The sequence below is a fragment of the Ursus maritimus genome, unplaced genomic scaffold, assembly GCF_017311325.1.
Source record: "Ursus maritimus isolate PB19 unplaced genomic scaffold, ASM1731132v1 scaffold_24, whole genome shotgun sequence".
Lineage (NCBI taxonomy): Eukaryota > Metazoa > Chordata > Mammalia > Carnivora > Ursidae > Ursus > Ursus maritimus.
Genome location: NW_024424897.1, coordinates 30,719,731 through 30,745,066, shown reverse-complemented (window position 1 = coordinate 30,745,066; position 25,336 = coordinate 30,719,731).

Sequence of the window (25,336 nt, the reverse complement as noted above, 5' to 3'; positions counted from 1 at the left end):
CCATTTTCTTGAAGGCTCTAATCTTGTTGTCACCTCAGGGCCTTTGCATGTACTGCTTCTTACACTTTGCACGGAAAACTCTTNNCCCCCTAATCTCTTCCCCTGCTCCTAGTTTGAATTTCTTCTTACCTTTAAAATAGAACTTGCATGTCATGTCTTCAAAGAGATGTTTCCCTGACCACCAAATCCAACTAAGTCTCCCTCTTTGCTCCCTAGCAGATGGGTCTGGTGTATTTTCCTCTGAGTACTATACTTGGACTTGCAATTATTTATTTGTTTATTTAATTTGGGTTTTTTCCCCCTACTAGACTCCAAGTTCATGAAGTCAAAGACCATGTCTGGCTTGCTCATTGTTGTGTCTCCAGTGCCCAGCACAGGCCCAGCACACAGTAGATGCTTAATGCATATTTATTGAGTGAAGGAATATAGGATTAATGCAAAGGAATAAATGAACAAAGGATTTCATCAGGTTTCATTCTCCTTCCCTCTGTTCAATGTCAAAAGGTAAAGGAGGATAGGAAGCATAAAGCTGGTCTTGGAACATGGCCTGGGGAAGGCTCCTAATCTTTTCTTGGGTGCACGGCTTTCTCCATCACTGCTTGACATTTTTTTTTTTTGAGAGAGAGGGAGCATGTGCAAAGTGGGGGAGGGGCAAAGGGAGAGGGAGAGAGAGAATCTCAAGCAGGCTCTACTTCTGGCACAGAGCCCAACACAGGGCTCAATCTCGCGACCCTGAGTTCATGACCTGAGCCGAAGTCAAGAGTCAGACGCTTAACCAACTGAGCCACCCAGGCGCCCCTCCTTGATTATTTTTTGATGAGGATTTGCTTCCACGACTCATTTTGCTTAGACATCTACTCAGAGGAATTCGTGCTTTCTGATCACATGCTCACTGTCCAGGTAGGTGAACAGATGTGCACCAGGGGACTTGGGATCAAAAACATGCCACCAGTAATTCACCAGGGAGGTAACTGACAAGGGTCAGCAGAGGGGAACTACAGATAAATGGAGCCCCACGACACAAGCCGCTGCGGGAGGGGTGGACATGTTCGATGTCCAATGGCAGTATTGTCCTACCCGCCCAATGTGCCCATTCCAGCTTCCTCTTCGAGATCCTTCCCTCTCCTCTCACACAGCCTTTCAATCAGACTTTGTCCTTCATCACCCCCACAAACTGCTNAACCAAGGAAAAGGTTTGATCTTTTCTGCCTGTGGCCCTTTGAAAACATCTACACCTATTAAATAAGCCCTCTGTAGCCTCGAGAAACAAGAACCACCTGAACCAGAAAGTCAAGTTCCCAAGTCGGTTTCCTAACCTGACAGATGGGGATGGCCACACGCAGCAAGCGGTGATGAGGCTTGAGAGATAACAATGAAGTGCTTCCTGAACTGTGCCAGACAATCCCAAGCTTAGCGGTATTATTCACCTCTTTCAGTCAAGTCGGCTTGTGTGGTGGCACCCAAAGGGTTAAGGACTTGGGAACCAAAAATTCTTTCTAGAACAGAAGAAAAGAGAAAGAAAAAATAATGCCCACTTCTCCATGCACTTGAAGGACAGATTGCTGAGGATGGGATTGCAATCGGGTCTCCAAGTGGGAGAAATGATTGCCGTCCTCATCAATATTACTGCCGGCTGAGTCTACATGGGACTCGATCAGGTAATTGAGGTCCCAAATTTAGTTTTTATCCAGACACCAAGATTAATAGGAATGGCTTCTGGGAATTAACTCTTTGTAGCTTTTCAAGGCACAACGCAATTAGGACTCAGTGTTAATACTTTAGCCCTGAACATTCGGAAGGCAAAGATCTGTTGTCTAGGTTTGCTAGCCCAAATGTTTAAAAGGTCAAGGTCATTGGATTCCTGTATAGTTGTCAGTCCTGGTTTGACCTGGGGAATTCAGCTACCTGAACCCCTAGACAGCCACTTCTAAGAAGTTGTTATAGGTTCCCTGGAAGAAAGGATAGTCACAACTGGGGACAATCCACTTTAGATGCCACAGAAACAACAACAACAAGCCAACAACACATAAACACAATTAAAATATGCAGCAATGTTGCTCTGATGTTGTTAAGGCAGCAACATTTATATCATTAAGTATTCGCTCGATCTTTATCATGTGGCCAGTACCATACTAATAGAGAAAGAAAAGCTATGTGACCATCTCAATAGATACAGAAAAATCATCTGAAAAAACAGTCCAATACCCTTTCATAGTAGAAACTCTCAACAAACTAAAAGAAAACTTTCCTCAACCTTTATAAGGGCATCTATGAAAAACCCTTTCCTAACATCACACTTAGACTGACGCTTTCCCCCGAAGATCAGGAAGTAGGAAGGAAGTCCACTCTTGCCACTTCTATTCAATATTGTAGCCGGCAAGTTCTTGCCAGTTCTTGCAGTTAGTCAAGGGGAAAAAAGGCATCCAGATTTGAAAGGAAGAAGTAAAACTATCTCTATTTACAGATGACATGATCTTACATATAGAAAAATTCTAAAGAATTCATACACACACACACACACACACACACACACACACACACACACAAACCCAACCCCAAAAAACTATTACAACTAATAAACAAGTTCAGCAAAGTTACAGGATCAATATATACAATCAGCTGTGTTTCTATACACTAGGAACGAACAATCCAAAAATTAAGATAAAGTTTAGGCAGTAAGACAAAGTAAGACAAAAATTAATCCAATAGTTAAGACAACAATTCCATTCACAATAGTATCAAAAAGGATAAAATACTAAGGAATAAATTTAACCAAAAAAGTGCGAGACTTGTGTACTCAAAACTATAAAACGTTGTTGAAAGAAATTAAAGAAAACTTAAATAAATGGAAAGATATTTTGTGTTCATAAATTGGAACACTTAATATTGCTAAGATGGCAACACTCTCCAAATTGACCTTCAGTGCAATCTCTATCAAAATTCCAACTGCCGGGGTGCCTGGGTGGCGCAGTCATTAAGCGTCTGCTTTTGGCTCAGGGTGTGATCCCGGCGTTCTGGGATCGAGCCCCACATCGGGCTCCTCTGCTGGGAGCCTACTTCTTCCTCTCCCACTCCCCCTGCTTGTGTTCCCTCTCTTGCTGGCTGTCTCTCTCTCTGTGTCAAATAAATACATAAAATCTTAAAAAAAAATTCCAACTGCCTTTTTATAGCAGAAATGGACAAGCTTATCCTAAAATGTGTATGGAATTGTAAGGGACCCCAAATAGCCTTAAAAAATCTTGAAAAAAATGGAGTTGGAATTCTCATACTTCTTGATTTTTAAACTTACTACCAAACTACAGTTACCCAAACATTGTGGTACTGACATAAGGACATGTATAGGTAGATCGATCAATGGAATAGATTTGAGTATCCAGAAATAAATTCATACATCTATTTATGATCAATTGATTTTTTTTAAAGATTTTATTTATTTAATTGACAGAGAGACAGCCAGGGAGAGAGGGAACACAAGCAGGGGGAGTGGAAGAGGAAGAAGCAGGCTCTCAGGGGAGGAGCCTGACATGGGGCTTGATCCCAGAACGCCGGGATCACACCCTGAGCCGAAGGCAGATGCTTAACGACTGCGCCACCCAGGTGCCCCTATGATCAACTGATTTTTGACAAGGGTGCCAAGACCACTCAATGGTGAAAGAATAGTCTTTTTGACAAACGGTGCTGGGACAAGTGGATAGCCATGTGCACAAGAATAAAGTTGGATCCCTACCTCACACCATATACAAAAATTAATTCTAAAATAGATCAGAGACCTAAATGAAAGAACAAAAACTATCAAACTCTTAAAAGAAAACATTAGTGTAAGTTTTTGTGCCCTTGGATTAGGCAATAGTTGTTTTTTTTTTTTAAGATTTTATTTATTTATTTATTTATTTATTTATTTATCAGAGAGAGAGAGAGAGAAAGCACAAGCAGAGGGAGTGGCAGGCAGAGGGAGAAGCAGGTTCCCTGCTGAACAAGGGCCCAATATGGGACTTGATCCCAAGACCCTGGGATCATGACCTGAGCTGAAGGCAGATGCCTAACTGACTGAGCCACCCAGGCATCCCTAGGCAACAGTCTCTTAAATATAGCACCCAAAGCACAAGCAACAAAAGAAAACAGAGATAGATTAAACTTCAACAAAATTTAAAACTTTTGTGCATCAAAGGACATTACCATGAAAATGAAAGACAACCCGCAGAATGGGAGGAAGTATTTGTAAATCATGTATCTGTAAGAGTCTAGTATCCAGAATATATGAAGAGCCCTTACAACACAACAATAAAAAGACAACCCAATTTAAAAAATGAACAAAGGGGGCGCCTGGGTGGCTCAGTCGTTAAGCATCTGCCTTCGGCTCAGGGCGTGATCCCGGCGTTATGGGATCGAGCCCCACATCAGGCTCCTCTGCTATGAGCCTGCTTCTTCCTCGCCCACTCCCCCTGCTTGTGTTCCCTCTCTCGCTGGCTATCTCTATCTCTGTTAAATAAATAAATAAAATTTAAAAAAGAAATGAACAAAGGACTTGAATAGACATTTCTCCAAAGAATGTATACAAATGACCAGCAAGCACAAGAAAAGATGTTTGACATCATTAGTCATCAGGGAAATGAAAGTCAAAACCATGGGATACCCCTTCACACACACTTCAGTGACTATAATCCGAAAGACAGTAACAAGTATCAGTAAGAATGTGGAGACATTGGAACTGCAGACATCACTCGTGGGAATGTAAAATAGTTCAGCCAATGTATAAAATAATTTGGCAGTTCCTCAAAAAGTCAAATATAGGGGCGCCTGGGTGGCTCAGTTGTTAAGCGTCTGCCTTCGGCCCAGGGTGTAATCCGAGGGTCCTTGGATTGAGCCCCGCATCGAGCTCCCTGCTCCACTGGGAGCCTGCTTCTTCCTCTCCCACTCCCCCTGCTTGTGTTCCCTCTCTCGCTGGCTGTCTCTCTCTCTGTCAAATAAATAAATAAAATCTTAAAAAAAAAACCTCAAATATAGAATTACTACATCTTCCAGCCATTCCATTCCTTGGTATATACCCCCAAAGAATTGACAACAGGTGCTCAAAAATTTGGCATACAAATGTTTATAGCAGCACTAGTCACAATAGCCAAAAGGTGGAAATGACCCGAATGTCCATCGACTGATGAATGGATAATCATGATGTGGTCTATCTATACAATGGAATATGACTCGGCCATAAAAAGCAATGGAGTACCGATACATACCGCAACCTGGAAAGCTGCTAAGTGAAAGAAACCGGACATGAAGGTGATATATTGTGTGATTCCATTTATATGAAACGTCCAGAACAGATAAATCCATAGAGACAGAGGGTAGATTACTGTTTGCCAGGGGTTGGGGAAAGGGACAATGAGCGATGACTGTTTAATGAGTATGGGGTTTGTTTTGGGTGTAATGATTATGTCCCGAAATTAGATAGGGGGAATGGCTGTACAACATGGAACTAAAATCACTGAAATGTATACTTGAACGTGGTTTAAAGGGCAGGTTTTATGTAACATGAATTTTATCTCAATTCCTCTTTTTTGACTCCTTTTTTTTTAATTGAAGTAGAGTCGACACACATTGTTACATTAGTTTCAGGTGCATAACAATGATTCAACAACTCTCTACGCTATGCTGTGCTCGCCACGAGTATAGCTACTGTCTGTCACCATCAGGGACAGACTCCAAATCCTGTCGTCTATCACAGTGCCACTGAAAACAGTGGGACCTCAAAACCTAGAGAAGACACAGAGATAGCCCATCAACGACTGACCCAGGGAGAAAGACGGGACCACCTTTATTCTTATCCAAATCCATCGGTGCCTCTTAAAGTAACAACATGAACAGAGAAAGGGAACTTCCCCCAAACACAGGATGGCACAGAAAGACAATATGAATTTCTTCTTCTTCCTCCCCTCCTCCAAAGTCTAAGGCATCAGGACTGAAAAAGAAAGCGTCCCCAGGCAGGTGCGATGAATGCCAAGGTTACCGAAGGGAAATCACGTTGATTATTGAAATATAAAGATCCATCCACTCCAAGCACTGGGAGCTGTTAAAAGCAGAATGAGCCATTTCCACGGAGGAATCAGGCAGCCTTTCAGGGGTTATGATGACAGAGTTTGGAATGCTCATTTCAGAGCAAGTAGGAAAAAAATAAAAGCCAAAACTATACTTCATCACCTGACATTGTCACCCTTTTCTCCAGGCTTGGCGAAGCCCCACTCTCAGATTCTCAGACACTTAGCTCATCTTTTCCCTGCACCACAGTGAGGATACATCCCCGGGTGTGGACGAGAGTTCCAGCCGTATCAAAATCCCCCCATTGCTCCTCAGCCTGAGACCCTTCCTGTTCTGTACCTGGGGTCAGTCTTACCACCTCTTGCCATTCTCCAAATGTACACGTTCCTGGGTCTTTGCAGAAGCTTCCAGATCCCAGGCTGGGTGCAACCACTCCCTCTCAGTCCTCACAGCCTCCTGGGTCCAACTCCTTCAAAACCTGCCCCGGCTCCCTGCCTTTTCCTCACCAGATTGGGGGCGCCTTGAAGGGAAAGAAGCTCCCGGCTGACTGCCTTTATTTAAACCGATAACCGAGACCGCCCTGTGGAACATGCCTCCTCCTCCATAAAGTCCTGGGGTTGGACAAGCTCATCGATGTTGTCTGAAGACGGCCTTCACCCCTACTTGGCCCACACTGTACTGATTGTATTTAAGCAAGCATTTTACAATTGGAAAACTTTATGTTAAAATCTTGATTTCTGTCTTGTCTCGAAAACTCAGGCCATCTGGCAACATGGGGCCCATCTTTGGGGCTGGAACAGTCAGCTGCTCTGTTGAGGGGCTGCACGTGCTGGGGCCCCTCCCTCATCTAGGCTTCTGGAGGCATTGGACTTGAGTTTCCGGGTCTAGGTGCCTTGTTCTCCTCCAAGTCCGAGGCTCTACCATTCCATCATTCCAGTTTCTCTTCCTCCTCCATCGATCATCACTGGGTTTGTTTGTTTTCTAATCTTGGTGAGAGCCAAGGAATTGAGAAATTCAACTTTCCTTGTTTAGTCGTGTTACTTGGCTGACACTACCACAACAAGGCAGGACCCACACGCCTCCCCGGTTAATTCTGCGACATTAATCACTGGATACCGTCCTTATAAACAACGCCAGCCTTCTAGAAGAGCACTATCACTTTTCGGTCATGCAGAGCACCGTCCTCTTTCTCAGCGCTCAACCGGGAACAGCAAACGCCCGATTTCAAAAGCACATTTCAAAGGTAATCCAGCCGAACGCCGACTTCTTAAAAGGACATCAAATGCTTGAGCAAATCCTGCCTAGATATAACCATTCAAGCAATTTCAAATACATTTCCGTTGTATAATTATGCGAGGACTTTGGTCATAAAACATCTCCCGCAAACTTCAGAGAAATCGCCACAGATTTTTATTTGTAAGGAAAATGCCAGGTTGCAAGGTAGAATGGACCTGTCATCAGCTTCTCAGTGGCTTTCCATCTGGTCATTCCCACCAACCTGCTGGCCCCAGTGGGCCCTCACTCAGGTGAACAAGCACCCAGCCCAAAGAGGAAACTCAATTAGCATCTAGCTGGGCCTGAGCAGATTGGCTCGTAATGCTGGGGATTTTGAGCTTGAAAGCAGAAGTCATTATGTTAGGGTATATGAGTGAAAAGGGACCATTATTGCCTCCAGGAACCTGCTATTCCTCCTGTATTCCCTATTGACAGACTTTGGAGCAGTGGTTCTCATCCCCGTCTGCACATTAGAGACACCCTGGGGTGTATTTTTTTTTTAATGCCAAAGTCAGGACACCACTGCAGACCAATTCAGCCAGACTTTCAGAGAGCGGAGCCAGCTAGCATCAGAATTTTGAAGGGCTCCGGTGCTTCCACTGCACAGCCAAGGCTGAAAACCACCGCTGTATGGGGATGCAGTGGTTCCCAAAGTGTGGTGCCTGGATCAACTGTCTCAGCATCACTCAGGAACGTGTTAGAAATGCAGATTTTTGGGTCCCACCCCAGACCTACTGAATCAGGAACTCTGCAGGTGGGGCCCAGCAATCTGCATTTTAACAAGCATTCCAGCTGATTCTAATATACACTAAGGTTTAAGGACCACTTAGAGTCACGGACTCAGTCAGGCTTGGGCTTCCATCCCAAATCCACCACTTATTAACTCTGTGACCTGAGGCAAGCATTTTCCTAGATGAGGCTCAGTTTTCACATCTATAAAATGGGTATAATGAAAATTTAAATCGTTCAATGCACAGAGTGCACTTAAGATATTCTCCAACGCAAGTCGGCACTTCGTTAAATGTTGGCTTGTGTTACCCAGGTGCCCCACCTGGAATGTATCTCCCATTTCCCTCCGCACTGCACCGCCTCATACGATCCTTGGCCGAGTCTATCCTTGGCCAAGTCTATCTATTTCTTCCCTTCTCCTCCCTTCATCCCACCACTGCCCTGGGGTCCAACGGAGCGAGGTACAGATTCTGCACGAGGCCTGAGAAGACAAAGGGAATGAGACAAAGGGGAGCTCAAGGGGCCTCCCTAGGACATGAGTCTGCTTCTGAGGAAGAGGGGGAGTCCCTACTGGTCAACTGTGCCAATCTTTTCTCTCCTAGGATTTCATGCTGGGTGACAAGTGTGGCCCTGAAATTTTGAACAAAACCCTTGAGACGATAGACCTGCCGTCCCTGCAGCAGAATGCATCCCAGGGCCTCCCGTGTGATTTGTTGGTGCTCCAGGCACCCGCGAGACCTAATGAAAATATCTCCTGACCGGTCCTTGGGGGCTGCCCTCCAGGAAGGAAAACTTCCATGTCCACGACCTTGGCCGTGGAGCGTCAGCTTTTGAACGAGACCCCATCAGTTTGTCCGGAAGCAGCACCTTCAGCTGGGTCCTCAGAGCTCCTTCTCGAAGGGTGTGATTTCCCAGAGAGAGAAACAGCCCCTCCTTTGTCCCGCTTGGGTGACTGTTCCCAAACTGTCTCCCCAGGCAACAGTCACATGGATGGAATAAGGAAGAACAGGGGCTTGGGATCCAGAGGCTTGGTGACTGTGGCTGGTCCCAGCCCCAGTGGGCTCATCACTGCTCCTCAGGCTCGCTGGGCATGCTCCTGTCTGCGGGCACCCCTGCCGGCCTCTGTCTCCACCTGGCTCACGCTTCCCCCAAGGAGCCCACAGACTGCCTCCTCATCCTCACATCTTTGCTCAAATGTCACCTTTTCACTGAGCCCCACCTCGACCATCCTCTCCATACTTGCAGACCAACCCCCACTGCACACCCTCTCTGTCTCCCTCCCTCCCTCTGCTCTTGTACCATCTTTCAGCTCAGGAACTCGCAAACCTGAATCACATCAGAATCATCGGGAGGGCTTGTTAAAACACAGACTGCTGGGCCCCAGCCTAGCAAGTTCTCAAGTGGTACCGATACTGTCCGTCCAGGGCCCTCGTTTTGAGAACCACTGGGCTAACATGCCACACACCTTGCTAGCTACTCGGTTGGACGGTCTGGTCTGGGAGTCAGACAGCCCTGGGTCCAAGTACCAAGTCCATCACTGCTAAGCTGTGATCTTAGGCAGGTGATGTAACCTCAGTTTTAAAGATTTTATTTAATTATTTTATTTGAGAGAGAGAAAGAGAGCAAGGGGTGGGGGTAGAGGGAGAGGGAGAGAGAGAATCTCAAGCAGACTTCCCGCTGAACTCGGAGCCCAGTGCAGGGCTCGATCTCACGCCCCTGAGATCATGACCTGAACCAAAACCAAGAGCCGGGCACTCTACCAACTGAGCCACTCAGGTGCCCCTGCAACGTCAGTTTTAGAGCCTCAGTTTCCTTGTTTGTAAAGTGGGTATAGTTAGGACTGGCTGCCACATTTGCAGGGTCCCATGTAAAATTGTTAAAGAATTACTGGGAATTTCAAGGGGCTGACGAGCAGAGCATTAAAGTGCGTGCAGGGATCCTGCTGAGCACAGGGCTCCCCGAGTGACCACACTGGCTGCGATGCCCGGACGCTGGGCCTGGGTGTAATAAGGAATAGTGTCTATTTCACTGGTTTGTGGTGAAGACCAGATAGGATAAGGTGTGTAGAAACACGTTCTACAGTTCCTGGCACGTACTAGGTACTAAAAAAAAAATACAAGTACCCCACCCCACCCCGCCCCTTACATCTTCCCTCCTCTTCCATCCATCTGTTGTCTCTCAGGATAAGCTTTCTTGGCTCACGTGGCTGTAGCCCTCACTGGGAACTACAGCAAAGCCCTCCCCCACCCACTACTTGGCCTTGGCCTGCTGTGGCTGCTGGCTGCTGGCTCAGCTGTTCCTGGGAAGTGGGGGCCACGGCCCCCTGCCTAGGACCCTTTGTGATCTGAGCGGTTCAAGGGGGAAGTTCTAGGAGGAGCGGGCAGTGGGCAGCGGGAGGGAGCGAAGGCCCGGGCCCGTGGCTGCGCAGCCGGCCCCAAAGCCGCTCCCTTGGGTGAGCGAGGGATCGCAGGCACTGGGGGCTCCCCTGGGCTGCTGGCCTTCCACTCGAGTGAGCCCCACACAGGGCCGGTGACTTGCTCCTCCCACCCGCCCGAGGGGACGGAGAGAGGGACAATTATTTTTGGGACTGGAAAGCCTCACTTTCTATTGCTTTTCTGCGTTGGCTCATCTTACAGACTCTGAAATGATCAGATCTGGCAGAAATGACTGGCCCCTCCGTGGGTGTGGAGGTGGGGGGCAGCACAAGAGCCCGCCCCTCATGCACCATCCTGAAGATGATAGACACCTCCCACCCACCCTAGCTGCAAGCCGGAGTCGAGGGCCTGGCCCACATCAGGCCGCACAAACCAAGGCAAGATTCTGTGCTTCCCGTGGTATGCTCGTGATGGCCCCGGAGCAGGGGTGAATGGCAGGGGGCAGGGGCTGGCAGGGGGGCCAGGTAGCTCCTTCCTGTCTTACAAGTTCCAGCTCTAAAAACTCAGAGACTTACACAGAAGAAAAGAGAGGGTCACATTTTCCAATGGCCTCCCCCAAGATCTCCTCTTAGGTCTTTTTTTGTTTGTTTTTTTAAGTCAGGTCTCCTGGTAAATACTGTAATTCAATTTACAAGACATCCATTTGCGCTTCGCTCTTGGGAAAGAGCCATGCCTGTCCAGGGAAGTAGCGTTCCCACGCACGCACCTGCATGGCTGTGTGCACACGCCGGCGTGCACGCGCGTGTGTAAAACCTACAGCAACAGAGGCTCCCCGTTTCCCTTCCCTGCTGTGCTGGGCGGTCCGGCTCAAGTCCTGTGATGGCACTTACTAGCTAGGTGACCCTGCGTGAGTTTCTTACCTCTCCGCTCTGCCTTTTGTCTCTTTTGCACACGGAGGAGTTGTGAAGATGAGCGATAATGAATATTAACGAGGTGCCTGACACAGGGTAATAGTTAACGACAGCAAATTTGCAAGGATGTAAGAACGGCCAGAGTGGATGCACCTGGCGTGTGGTAGTGGCCCCCAAAATGTCCCCTGAAAGGGGACGAGGACCCTGAGTCAGACACTGAGACCCCACGATGAGAAGCTGTAACCTGGGGTCTCTCCCCTGCCCCCTCCTTTCTCCCACCTGGCTCTCCCTTCCCCCGTCTACTTCTTTGACAGAAGGGTGGGATGGGGGGGTCCCCCTTGCCCCCCTCCCGGCACAATCTGCTTGGTGGCAGGAGGGTGATGACCAAAGGCTGAGGTGTGGCCGTGTAACGGGTAATTGTACGTGTCAGCTCGATGGGGCAGACGGAGGCCCAGAGAGCGGGAAACATGATTTCTGCGTGTCTGTGGGGTGTTTCCGGAAGAGGTGAAGCACTTGAATCGGTAGACTGAGAGGGGTCACCCTCCCCGTGGAGGGGGCGCGTCATCCCGTCCGCCGACGGCCCGGACACAACAAGGAGTCGCAGGAAGAGCGGACTTGCTCCCTCCTCCGCCGTGAGGGCTTCCACCTGCTGCCCTCAGACGTCGCGCTCCTGCTCCTCGGGCCTTCGGGTTCTGCGAGCACTGCATTCCCAGAGCAGCTCCACAAGGGGCGAAGGAGGACGGTAGGCGCCCCACACCTTCCAGTGTGTTCCACACGCTCGCGTGCTGCCCGAGCGTGAGCGCCGGTCCCAGCGCTTGAGGCAAGTGCGGCCGAACATAGACACACCCCGTCCCAGCCAAGTGCCTGCCAACGGCCCCCCAAATGCAGGACCTCGTCTCTCCGTTCAGGCTGATAGAACAGAAACACTAGAGACTGGGTGGCTTATAAACAGCAGAAATTTATTTCGGACTGTTCTGGAGGCTGGGAAGCCCCAGGTCAAGGCACCAGCGGATTTGGTGTCTGGGGGGAGCCTGCTTCGCGGTTCATAGATGGCCGTCTTCTCACTGTGCCCTCGCAGGACGGAGGGGACGAGGGAGCTCTCCGCGGTCTCTTTTCTAAGGGCACGAATCCCATTCCTGAGGGCTGCACCCTCATGACCTGATCACCTCCCCAAAGCCCTCCCCTGCTACCACCATCACACTGGGGCACACAGACATTCAGCCTGTCGTCAGTGTTCATCACAGTTTGCTCGTCATGGCCCCAAAATGGAAATAACGCAGAGGCTCATCAGAAAGAGAACGGGGCAACAAACTGCACGTAGTCGTACAGCGGACTACCACGCCCGCACAGCAGTAAAAAGAACGCACCGCGGCCACATGCGAAAACATGGATGAGTTGGGACATGATGTTCAGTGAAAGAAGACAGATTCAAAAAATACCCCATTTATATGAAATTCAAGAACAGGCAAAACCAACCGCTGGTGATAGAAGTCATAACGGTGGTTGCCTGTTGGGGGTATTGACTTCCAAGGGGCATGCGAGAATTCTCTGGGGGCTGTAACTATCCGATCGGGGTGGTGTTACTGGGGTGCTGACATATGTAAAAACCAGCAAGCTGTATACCTGGGATCAGTGCGCTTTACACACACTTTACTGTATGTGTGCCGTATCTCAATAAAAACGGGGAAAGTGATTATGTTCTTTTACCAGATTCTACTGTGTATAGAGGAATGAAGGAATCCAGTAACTGTCTTGGGAAAGCACACGTACATTGTATTATATTGTTTTTATTTTTTTTAAGATTTTATTTACTTATGTGACAGAGAGACAGCCAGCGAGAGAGGGAACACAAGCAGGGGGAGTGGGAGAGGAAGAAGCAGGCTCATAGCGGAGGAGCCCGATGTGGGACTCGATCCCGGAACGCCGGGATCACACCCTGAGCCGAAGGCAGACGCTTAACGACTGAGCCACCCAAGCGCCCCTGTATTATATTATTTTTTTGTGCAAATGGCCTTAATTTTAAACAGGTACACATTAGAAATATGCTACGATTTTTGCAGCCTGTTTTAACGTTGCTTCCTTGTTTAACAAACCAAAGCTTAAAGAAAGGCAGCAACGGTCTGGCACTCTCTGAGCTTCTGAGAGGCCCCATCATGGACACAGCCACAGGATGAATAAAGACGGTCAGGACCCCCCACGCAGAGCCTGGAGAAGCAGTGGGGTTTGGCCAAGTGCCCAGTTGGGGATGCTGATGAGGCAGGAGGGCGACCTCAGAGTGTCCAGTCCACACACTGAGCCCTTCCTGGCTCTTGTCTGGGAGGCACCTGCCGCCATCCCAGACTTCCTAAAGCCCAGGCTATGCTGGTCCTTTCCACAGCTTTCTCGGCGTGAACCCAACCCTGGAAGAGAGGCCCAGGAGATGGAAAATGCCAGCAAACTGCCCGAAGTGGGTAGTCCAGACAGACTTCCTGGGCATGTGTTGTGTGCAGACACACAGGACCCTTGAATGATTAATACTCTGATGTCCCTGTCTCAAAATTCTTAATAGTTGTCGGACAAAGGGCCCCCCATTTTCATTTTTCCCCACAGATTTGACGGCCAGTCCTGGAAGTCGCAGAGTCTGGTGTTAACAGCCCCGTGTCCAGCATTGGGGTCTGGTCCCCGCTCGGCCCCTCGCCGGCTGGGGCACCTGGGCCAGACTGCTTCCCGTCCGTGCCTCAGGTCCCGGTCTGTAACGTGGGGGTGACAGCAAGACTCGTTCAGGAGCCGTTAGGGGAATTAAAGCAGCTGCAACAGCGGGCCTGCCACATTACAAGCACTCAGTAAAGTGTTGTGATTGGCGTTAAGATGATTGAGGGCCGATTATTGAGGCCGCAGTCTTGCCTGGACCTGTCTCAGAAATGCCTTTTCTAAAGGCAGGAGCCAAAGAAAGAAGCTTTGGGATTAACTCTTCGAAACTAGCAAGTGTTCTCTCCTCGGCATTAGGTCTAACACCAGCTGCATGATTACACCCCAGGAGAAATGTGTCCTCATCAAGTCACAAAAGCCTGGTTTCAACCCAGGGAGAGAACAAAAAATAGTCTGAAATCCTGAAAAAGCCAATAGCGTCAGGTACACGATATCCAGTCCATCTTTGATTTGGGGGTTCACTGAAGCATGGCTGACGCGTGGTTATCTTGGGTCCTAGGTGTCACTTCTGTAAATAGACTTTTGTTAAAAAAAAAGAATTGACTGACTTGGAAAAAAACGAAAGAAACACGAGGAGCAGCGAGAATACTTTCTCTCTATATCCTTTCCCACGAAATTGAAGGGTCTGAGAACTCCACGGATCCTGTGTGTTCTCATATTAATTAACTTCTTCCAGACTCCTTTCTGCCCTCATACGCAGACATACACAGCAGAGATTAGGAATGCAGATGCTCGAGTCAGACTCTGGGGGGTGTCTTAACACCCTTCCTCCCCAGCTGTGTGCCTGGGACCAGGCACTGGGCCTCTCTGTGCTTCTGCCTCCTCACCCATAAATAGGGATACCAATGGTAATTCCCTCCCGGGGTTCTCATGAGGATGAAGCAAGCTCATACATGAAAAGTGTAGAGAATGGTGCCTGGCACATGGTAAGCACTCCATAAATGTTAGCCGCACGTCATGCGTGTGACGCACCCAGTCACAGTCACGCAGAATCATGGGAGAATAGCAGTAATGCCAGTCATTGTTGTTGTTTAGACTGCCCCAGGGACTTTGGTCGTATGACTGCAGATCCCTTCTGAGGAAGCCTCCAGAAGGCAGGAGACCCATGAGGAGCACGAGTGATTGCTCAAGGCCTAAGGAAAACCTCAATCTAAATGAGATCTTCTCAACCTTTCAAGGGCAGTGGCCATAGAGCTCAGTCATTTTAGATGCCAGAGTTAAAAACAAGAACAAAAAAACAGACCTTAAAGGTCAGCAAGTCCACATCTCTCATCCATCTATGAGGCTCAGAGAAGGCAAGTGACCTGCCCAAGGTCACACAGCAGAATAGGGGCTCCACTGGGAAGACAGCACAGGGCTTCTGACTCGCCACAGCCTTGCCCTGCTCGTTGCCTCTTACAGCTCTTTCAGCCAGAGCTCCCGGCTCCTCACACAGTCCTCCCCACCTCTCATCTCTCTGGTGGGCTTTCTGTCAGCCATGGGCTCATCTCATTCTTGGCCACATCCTGCTGAAGACCCATTTTTCTTACTGAATCAGGCCGCCATTAGGTCCTGAAAGCCCCATACGTCTTCTATGGATGAGCAGATCCTTTAATCTATTATTCCACAGTCCTATTTATATATATTTATCCATATGGCTATATAAATAGGGCTTTGAGACATATACGTGACAGGTTATTGCTGTGGCATAGTTGTTCTCCCCAGGAGGAAAACAAAAATGGTGTATGGCTGAGGCTCTTTTCCATGCAGAAAGCTGCCGTCTGATTTATTGAGTGAGGTTGCAGCCACATGCTCTGAAGGTAGAGAATGTATTGCAAAGTTATCTAAGAACAGGACACTCCGTTCCACATGCCAAAAGGCAATCAAGGGCGTGTCGGGAGCTCAAGGCATCTTAGAGCTGTTGCTCACGGCACTCGCCGTGTCCCGGGCTATTAACTAGGATTCCTCTGGTTGCTAGTTTAAGCAAAAACAGGGGGCGTTTCTATGAGGGTACTGGGTGTCTCCGGGAAGTCAGAGAGGAATGTGGCTGGGTGTCAGGAACGGCTGAGCCTGGAGAGATGGACGCCTGGGTGCCTCTCCCCTCTCCCAACTCTGCCCCTCCCCAAGTCCATTCTCTCTTCCTCCAGAGTGACAGCCTCCATATGGAAGAAAACAGGACAGCCAGTGGCCTCCACGGGCTGACTCTGTGCTTTCTCTGGAACCAAATACAAAACCCCCCGGAAGGGGACTCACGCTCCCTGCTTGGTCTAGGGGTCGTGAGCGGGGTCTTGGGAGCCCTGCGCAGCTGCCGCAGGCATCAGGACAGACGGGTGTGACAAGGAGCAGAGCTCCGACGGAGGTGGGGGAGCTCTGCGAGGAAGAGCCAGCAGACAAAGCAAGCATATGTGCTCCACTCGCTGTGTGGGCTCAGAAAAGCACTGAACGTCTCTGTTCCAGCATCCTTACCTAGAACGTCAGGACCGCGGTGTGCTGTGTAAAGGCAGAGAACTGTGACTGTTGGGTTCCCCGATGGACCTCCAGTGCCTAATCAAAGCCTGGAACGTAGTCATGTTCGAGAAATACTTGCAGAATAAAGAAATGAATGAGAACTCCCTTGCAGGACTGTTGGAAGGATTAATTGAGATAAAACATTTAGAGGGCACTTCCCCACCAGGAACTGGTCTAAGCACAGAATGGAATATCGGAAAGCAGCTTAGAACAGTGCCTAAGGGGCGCCTGGGTGGCTCAGTCGTTAAGCGTCTGCCTTCAGCTCAGGCCGTGATATCAGGGCCCTGGAATCGAAACCCACTTCGGGCTCCCTGCTCAGTGAGGAGTCTGCTTCTCCCTCTGAGAGAGCACGAGTTGTGGGTAGGGGCAGAGGGGATGCAGACTCCCCACTGAGTGTGGAGCCCAGTGCGGGGCTTCATCCCATGACCCTGAAATCAGGACCTGAGCCGAAACCAAGAGTCCGACGCTTAACCAACTGAGTCACCCAGGGGCTCCAATAAAAAGTTTAAAAAAACTTTTTCTTTTGGTCATCTTATATTGACACTCACATTGCAAAGACAGTCCTGAGAGTTCTTGAATACCCTTCGCCCCATTTCCGTTCCTCTGCCTATTTGCTATCACACAGGACGGCATTGTCAGACAGGATATACGTTTGTCAAAACAAAAGACACCAACACATTAAGTAAAAAGATGTCGCTGGTTTTTCTACTTAGGTCCTTTTTCTGTTCCAGGATCCAGTCAATCGAGGCTACCACATTGCCATTAGTCAGACTTACATTTTCACCAATCCATACTCATTTCATGAGTAAACGTTACAAATGTAAACCTGGAGTTTTGTACTAATAAAATACCAATTTTATCTTATTTTGCAAAATGAAATCCTAGGAAGATTTCTTAGAGGGGAGAAAAGAAGGGATCCACTGCTTTCTCTTCTGAAGTTTGCGAACAAGTGGAGGGGCTGCTCCTAGAGGCCGGGTCGGACTGATGGCCCGGTGGCCCGCAGCCCCAGCACAGAACTAGTTCTGTTGGGACTTGCCAAGGACAGCCAAGGGCCTTCAGCTCACAGGGTGGAAGTTTCACACCCATTTCAGGATGAAATTATCTCTATTGTTCATCCTGGGGGGGATTGGGACGCTTTTCTCCAATAAAATGAACGTGAGCCGGCTGTTCACTTATTCATTCTTTCTTTTGACCTGCTATGTGCCAGCAACTCTAGGAGCTGGAAATACCAGTGAACAAAGCAGACAAATGATTGTCTTTGTGGCATTTCTATTCCGACAGAGGAGACGATGACAAACGAGAGGGAGGTAAACTATATAGTGTGATGCCTAGAGAAAAAACAAGACAGGAGAGGGGGAAATGAAAGGTTGGTGAGGGGGAAATTTTAGCAGACATCTGGGAGAAGAGCATTCTAGGCAGAGGGGAAAGCAAGTGCAAAGGCCCTGAGGCAGAAACACACCTGCGTGTTGGAGGAAGAGTAAGGGGGGCCAGGGTGGCTGCAGGAGAGACTGAATGAAAAGGAGAGAACAGTCAGGAGGCTGAATGGAACACGAAGAAATGCCGATGAGAAAGCCCAGAGCCTTCCAGAAATAGCTGGGCACCCTGCGGGGCAGCAATGAGGCTCTAGCTTGGTAGCAGGGGCTGGATGTTCGTATGTGAGCTTCACAGGAGTGTGACCATTGTGCACCTCTGCGGGTGGGGTCCAGAATATGCCTTGGCACGGTTGAGAGGCACAACTGTGTCCAGCTTGGACCAAACTGATAGAGCAGGGCTAGCGTGGACACCATGCTCGGCGGTCTCCAGGACCTCTTCTGACCCAGCTCCCTGGGGAGCCACAGACAGGAGGAACAGGTGTTAGCCTGCCCCCGACATCCAGGGCCCAGGTGGCCGATGCAGATAAGGCGATAAGGGCAGAGTGAGGCCCGGGATGGCCCAGGGCCTGAGGTTGGGCAGGTCTCCCCGTGCTGGCAGCAGACCCTGAAAACCAACAGACAGAGAAGTGAACCCCACAGCCTTTGGGGCTCTTAAGGATTGAGGAGAAGCCTGGAAAGAGAGAGAAACATCTTGCCATTCATGGCACGAGGGGCGTTGGACATATGTTCGTTTGAAGATCAAACCCACACATCCTTCCACAGGTGGCTGGATAAACAGTGTGGTACATCCATTCAATGGAACGCAGCACAAAAAGGAAAGAGCTGGTCGCACACCGGCACGAATGAGCCTCAAAGCGTGCTGAGTAAGAGGAGGCAGGAGGAAGAGAGTACACATCGCGTAATTCCATTTACAGAGAACCCCGGAAAACACCAACTAATCGTCAGTGACATTCAGCAGATTATTGACCACCTGGGGACGGGGTCAGGGAAGGACAGGGAGATGAGGGACTCAAGTGAACTACTGGGGGTGACTGGATATGTGCATTATCGTGACTGTGGCAATGCGCTCACCAGGGCGTTCATGTCGAAACTTACCAAGTTGTATACTTTAAATACGTGCAACTGACTGTATGCCAATTACACAGCAATAAAGCTGAAAAACGTAAATGGACTGAATGCTCCAGGTAAAAGTTAGAGATGGTCAGAGTGGGGAAAATAAAAGATTTGACTCTGTGTCCCAAGATTTTATATATAGAATATTTTATGTATATACATAAATTATACATATTTAAAACATTCTTACATGTTCTATATTTTATGTATAATTATATACATGATTATATACTATAATGTGTGCTTTTATTGTGTTACATTTGTATTATGGGATATAGTTAGCTTTCATATCTTTTTTTTTAAGTAGGCTCCACGCTCAATGTGGAGCCCAACGTGGGGCTTGAACTCATGACCCTGAGACCAAGAGCTGAGCTGATAGCAAGAGTCGGACACTTAACCAACCGAGCCACCCAGGCACCCCTACCTTTTATATCTTTTACATGTTATCTCTTTTATGTGATTTTTTAACGTTTATAAATATATTTATACATATTATATATCATTTATTCATATTGTATGCAATGTATAATTTTGCATTTATACATTTTATATATTATGAATATATTCATGTATGTGTGTGTGTTTACTTAATCCCAGATGTCAGCCACAAGAGACCATGGCAGGGCTCTTGGCTCCATAACTGGTAACGTTGATAGGATTGCCCCATCCACGATTCCCCAAGATTTCTCCAAATCCCCAGCTGCCTGAAGTTCTAGACTTCCAGCCTCCCCTGGCTCTTGCTCTCAGCCCTGTCTCCCGGATGTGGCTTTATCAACACCCTGACATTTGTTCACAAATGAGACACACACCTCTTCTCCCCGCCCACGCCCTAAGCAACTCAAATACAAGGCTATGCCTAAAAACCAAATTTTCCATGAAGACTCGGGAGTGACATGGACATTTCATGGCAAATAGCTTAAATGACAGGATATTCCTTGAGCCTCCCTGGTTGAGAAGGTGGGGGTGGGTGGGATTCTCCTTGGCCACACCAACCCAGCCCTCCTCCCTCCCATCTCCTCCCCTCCTGTGCAAATGAATCCCGTGCTAACCCAAAAAGCAGCACCTGAGATGGGCAAGCCGCCCCTCTGGGTTCCTCTCTCCCTTGCCCACGCCCACGTTTCTGGGACGTGGGGGCTCCGAACCCCTGCCTTGCCCCCCTTACGCTCTGATGTGCCTTCCCTTCCTGTCCTAAACTGGGGCTCGGTGTCCCCTGTCTCCCCCTCTGGGGGCTGAGCTTCCTGAGTAAGGAGCAAGCCAGCCAGCACAAAGGCTGAATAAACAGTCAGTAGAAATTAACTTGAACGTTCAGGGAGAAGAACAAAGACCTTCAACGTGAGCTGGGGAGGGAATCCTAATTGCCAGAGAGAGAGGAGCGCCGGGTGCCTGGCAGGACACACGAGACGCGGGATGTTGCCGGTGGCTGAGACAGGCTGGTGCGCTGCTGATTTGGGAAGTAGAAGGGCAAGAATTCTAATGGAATGAAGACACTGTTGGGAAGGGGAATTAGGACTGAGAGAGGAGAGGCAGGTGAGGGGTCCCGGAGGCAGCCAGCCGAGGACATGTGCCTGGGTGGGGGGGTCCCAGCCTCTCCCACAGCCTGGCTCACGAGAGGGCATTTGGGAACAGGGGCCTGGTTGGCAGGTGATGGTGGTGCCCCCTGCAGATGGAATTACAGTGAAGGAGGCATCCCGTGGTGGTTCCAGAGGACGAGCAGGGAGTCGAGGAGATGGGTAGAGGGGTCTTCAACGTGGGGGAAACGATGGGCCTCCTGGACCCAGAGAGAGTGGGGAGACCTCATCCTGCGACACCCCGCAGAAGCAAAGATGACCAACTGGTCTGAGAGACTTCTACAGATCTTATCCCCATACCTACCCCATGGGGCAAGCCAAAGGGTACAAATAAAAAACCAAATATTTATCAAGTGCCTCCTAGATGCCAGGAACATTTAGTTCCCACAACTAGAGGTGACCCTAGTTTACAGATGTGCAAACTGAGGTCCAGAGACGTTAAGTAACTTCCCTGAGACCACACAGCTCTTAGCTGGTATGCCAACCCAGAGGCATCCATATATGTAGATTGCCTTTGAAGTTGGGAGGTTTCAGTCTTAGTGGCATGTACCAGTGGTCAAATACATCGTGTTCCAGGGCCTCAAACCCAGCAGGACATGTCCTTTTTACCATACAACCTCATGCCTGAACTGCCAAACCTAGCCCGGATCCACCAGTCCTAGACCTCCCCGCCGCTGGTGTGAGCCACCTGCCAACGGCCCCGCACACATTTTCTCCCATAACCTCCTCCAGCTCCACCCGAACGCAGCTCTCACTGGCACAGACAGGATATGAGGAAGGTTCCTGACACAGAGACGGGAGAGGCTGGAACCCAAGACCAGGTAAGAGGCATGGAATCCCTTTCGGGCATTTCATCCTACACACTGCGTTTCTGTGGGATCTGTTTGAAGGCAAATGCCCTCAATCACTTATTCATTCAAACCAAATATTCTTGAGGGCCTCTGACATTCTGGGTCCTATTTCACATGCCAGAGTCACAGAAATAAAAGATATGTGCCCTGCTCTCAAGGGACGCACACCGCCAGGAAGTGACGTCACGGCAGCAGGACGAGTGGCCTGCTCTGGGAATGAGTGGGCTTCGGGCTGCATCCCACGAGTGCGAGGAAGGAGTGAAGGCAGGAAGTACTTCCTGGAGGAGGGAGCCTCAGTGTGTTAGGGGAAGAAGGGGAGAACCAGCAGGGGACACAGCCCTCACAGAGGCTCAGAAGGGAGAGAGGCAGAACTTTCCCCCGTCTGCAACAACGGGAGTTGAAGGTTGAGGGTGGCAGTGAGCTGGGGGCTCTGGAGGCCCACAGGGTTTTGGAAGACCTTCTCGGTGGCATCAGGGATCTCCCCTGGGGATGGTGAGAATGGCCGGTGCCCCCATTCACCCAGGAAATGGGGATAAAGAAACCTTCCCCCAAGAGAAATGGAAGAGACTCCCCAGGCCCCTAACCGGGGCTACCCAGGCTAGTCCACAGGATCTGAACTTGCGCACCGCATCTCCTGGAGGGTGACCGCGCCGGGCCACCTCCGGACGCCCCCGGAAAACCACAGGAGGGACGCGCCATGTCCCTGTTGCCGAGTTGCACCGTGTTCTGTATGTCCTCAGGTCCGTGCGTATGCCATAAATATTCATGGCTGCAAAAACAAGGTGACGGTCCTTTCGTGCTCCGGAAGAAACCGCAGAGGGCACCTGGCTTTCACGTCCTCCTGCCTTGAAAGGCTGTGTCAGGGCCCAGGAAGGACTACACCTTCTAAAACCCGGCTTCCTTAATTTGTTTAACAAAAGACATCTCCATGCTCTGTGGCCTCTTAATTTCCGTAGATGTTAAAGTGCAGAGAATTAAAGAATCAATGGCCAATTAAGAAGGCACTGGCAGCTTCTGGCCAACAGTATATTATTTATTTATTCAGCCAGCCACGCTCATTTTTAAAGCCCCAACTTTCCATTTTGTTTCTGACATCAAAAATAAATCAAACTGAACTGTACACGTCATAGCTGAAAAAAATTATTTGCATGATGCATTGCCCCTCTGAAAGCTCGGTAGCCACCTGCAAAAGAAATTTTTGTCTGTGTCAAAAAAAAAAAAAAAGAAAGAAAGATATAAATTCATGCTGGCAATGGACTCCCCTGAGGATACAGATAGGATTGAAAAGATAGAAATAAGATTTTAATTCACCAGTGATTTTTTCCCCCTACTCTAGCTTCTTTTTGATTTCTGAGCATCCATTTTCCTGGATTGTCCTGGGAGGGTTGCAAAGGTTTTAGTCCATTAACACAGTGGTGCTGTGGTGAAATGTCAGAATGGACAGAGGGAAACAGCCATAGTGGGGACATAGGCTGGCCTGTTTCTGCTCCTGGTCCTGGCCTTCCAACCAGAGTGGGGGTTACCCAATGACCCCCTCTTTCCTCCATCCATATGACACCCTTTGGCATGCCTTACCTTAAAAGAAATACAAATCTGCCACCCAGTCTCTTGTTCCTTAACTGCTCCCCGATTTGCACGGCCCTGCCCAAATTTGGACAATTTGGAGTTGTTCCTGCGATGGGTACCTTCACTTTCTCCCACTCTTCCCCTTATCGCTGCCTCCCCCACCCCTCCTCCCCTCCCCCCCCCATCTTACCTCACTCCCACCTTTTCTCCAGCAAGCCCTCAATCCAATTTCCTACTTATATCTACCCAAGCTACCCCAAGGTCGACTCTAGGACAGTGATTTCAAACATCCATGTGCACCAGAACCACCTGGATGGCTTGTTAAAAAACAGTTTCTGATTCAGTGAGTCTGAGGCAGGGCTTGAGAATTTGCATTTCTGGCAAGTTCTGAGAATGAGACCATACTTGGAGAACCACTGTGGAGGCAGGTGTAGGGAGGGCATCCTTCCAGAAACTTGTGCTATGGCGCCATCTAGTGGTCTGAGGCCACAGAGGCGGCGACCTGTACAGGGAAAGTTGCAAGACCCTGAAATTCACCCCTCCCCGCACACCAAGAGCGTCTTGCTTTGAGTGGAGGGCATTCACTTTTGTTATCTCTACGTTCTTGCTAAGATTTTTATTGAAATTAAATGATCTCTTTTCACCCTCGGAACAACCACAGGGCAGAACTGAGACTGAAATCTTCTGAGGCCAGAAGCGACACAGTGTAAACAGACCTTGGTGTTTGTCCTCCAAATACTGCTAACCAAAGGCGTGACAATCCTAGCACACTGAAAGATAGCAAAACAGCCATCCAGGTCACACAATACTCAAACCCTAATTTAAACCAAAATTTGGTCCTGAAAACTCCTGGTAGCCAAGTCAAGGGAGGAAATAAAGAGTTTCATCTTGTCCCAATCTGAAGCAAAGAAGCATACCTTCTAAGAGGGAAATCAAATTACCCCAAGTTCCTGCAAATTGCATTTTAAGCAAGCCCTCCAGGTAAGTTCTGAAGCAAACGGCCTGAGCCCCAACTTGAGGCTCCAACAGGAGCCCCGGGAGATGTCCACGCGTCCACCAGCCACCCTTTAAAAAGCAAAAAGAAACACGTGTGACTGATCGTATCTTGTTTAACCCACTATAACCAAAATGTTTCATTCTTTTTCTCTAATCGTGCTTTTTCTCCCAAGGTTATCGTTTACACTTACACCACCTCTCCATCTGGACAAGTCATGCCTCAAGTGCTCCGTGGCCCCACGTGGCCCCACATGGCCAGTGGCTACCATGATGGACAGCGCCGCTCTTGATGCGTTGAAACTTGGGGCCAATGGAAATGTTCTTCCATGATCTGCATTTAGGCATCATTTATTGAACACTTTCCACCCGGCTCTGTGCTAAGTGCTTTCCATGCTTTATGCCAGTGGTTTCATGCCAACCCTCTTAGCACTCTTGAGATAGAGAGGATGCTGGGAATCGTCCACTGCCACCACCACGGCCACATGTCCGGAGGCTCCAGAGGACGCAGAAGGAAGAGCGTGATTCCACCGCTGCAGGTCCTGTGGGCTCTGGCGGGAGAGATGCTGGGGCGAGGCTGGAATCCAATCAACCGGGATGAAGTGGATTCAGGGGTGGGGCGGGATTGGCCTGGAACCACACACCTGGTTAGATAGGATTTATAGTGGCAAGCAACAGAAATGGATTAGGGATTATCACCAGGAAGGCCACTGGGCAAGGCGTCAGGACAGCAGCTGGAAGGGCAACTGGGTAGGAAGAGCTCAGAGCGGTCTCTCTCTCAAGCAGGATTCTCAGTCCCAGAAGCACATCAGAGTCACCCGGTGAGCTTTTTTTTTCCTTAAAGATTTTATTTTTTTAAAAGATTTAAGTAATTTCCACACCCAACGTGGGGCTTGAACTCACGAGCCTGATCTCAAGACTCACATGCTCTACCGACTGAGCCAGCCAGGGCGCCCCCCCCCCCCCCCCCGGTGAGCTTTAAAAAATCCTGATGTGCCAATAACTACTGAAGCTAAACATATTGCGACCCCCCGGCCCAGGAGTCCTCCAGGCGCAGGCCCAAGAGAAATGTACACGTACATCACCGAAAACCCAGGAAGGAGTCATAGCAGCTTATTCCCGACAGCCCCAGAGGGACACCTACATGGACACTCATGAAGGAATGGGAAGAGAAGTTGTGTGGTGTTCACGAGGCAGAAGCCACACACCGTCAGACCCGGCGGCCAGTGGAGGGAGCGGGATGCAAGAGTACTTGCTCAAAGTTCCGAACAGGCAAAGCTAACCTTACAGAGGTCAAAGAATAATGGTCACCGCGGAGAGGGTGCTGGCCAGACAAGGGCATGAGAAGAACTCCGGGGTCCTGGGAATGTCCCT